The following is an 848-nucleotide window of genomic DNA, read 5'->3' as shown; positions in this document are numbered from 1 at the left end:
ATTTTTTTCAGTGAACCAGCTCTGAATTCCTTTATCAATATGAAGGCCCACAAAGGGTCTGAGGTTTTGCCCTCCTGGCACACTAACGAGTCAGTCTGCTGGCCGAACACTTGAGCCTCCCAGGTCTGTGAGAGCTAGGGGATCGGCATTCGTGCCAGCCCCCTCAGCCCCACTTCCCACAGGTCGACGCCATGATGCGCGCTCACACAGTGGGTCGAGTTACAGGAGAGAGATCTGAATCCTAAGCTTAAGGAGCTTGAAGCTTTCATCAAGGCCAGTGAGAATGTCTGCCCTTGGCTCTGGGTAGAGGCACACGCTCTCTCTTCCAAAGCTGTTTGCTGCACAGATCTCCTTGCAAAGATGATTCAGAATGAAAGCAGCCGGCGCCTCTGCCCCTGAGATGTTCAGAAACGTAAGAGACACATGGAGCCTTGTCTCCCAACAATCGAGTGCACTGGTTTTTTAAATTTATTTTTTTATTTTTTAGGCAAGGCAACCCTTGGTTGACCTCACAGATTGCAAGGACCTTGTCACTTATAATCCCTTATTTTTTTTATTTTTCACGCCTACAGCACCTGGTCTTTCTAGGTGGTCTCCCGTCCAAGTACTAACCAGGCCCGACCCTGCTTAGCTTCTGAGATCAGACGGGAGTGGGCTTGTTCAGGGTGGCGTGGCTGTAGACTGATTTTGTTTTCAACTTCATTGTATTCTGCTTTCATTTTTAGTTCTTTCCTTAGATTTTAAAAATTATTCTTTTTTCATCTTCTCGACTTAAATAATCCCTTCCTTCATATTCATTCTTCTTAGACTAAAAAAGGTTTTAAGATGATGACTTTTTCTCTGAACAA

At 45.4% G+C, this 848-nt stretch overlaps 1 pseudogene; it reads right to left on the bottom strand.

The window, feature by feature from the left end:
- Positions 1–563: 563 nt before the first annotated feature.
- LOC111735226 lies at positions 564–682 on the bottom strand (annotated as a pseudogene).
- Positions 683–848: the final 166 nt, after the last annotated feature.

Source organism: Pteropus vampyrus, unplaced genomic scaffold (genome assembly GCF_000151845.1).
Source record: "Pteropus vampyrus isolate Shadow unplaced genomic scaffold, Pvam_2.0 Scaffold19861, whole genome shotgun sequence".
NCBI classification, from domain to species: Eukaryota; Metazoa; Chordata; class Mammalia; order Chiroptera; family Pteropodidae; genus Pteropus; species Pteropus vampyrus.
The sequence above is the reverse complement of the archived record's forward strand: the minus strand, read 5'-3'. Positions and strand labels throughout refer to the sequence as shown.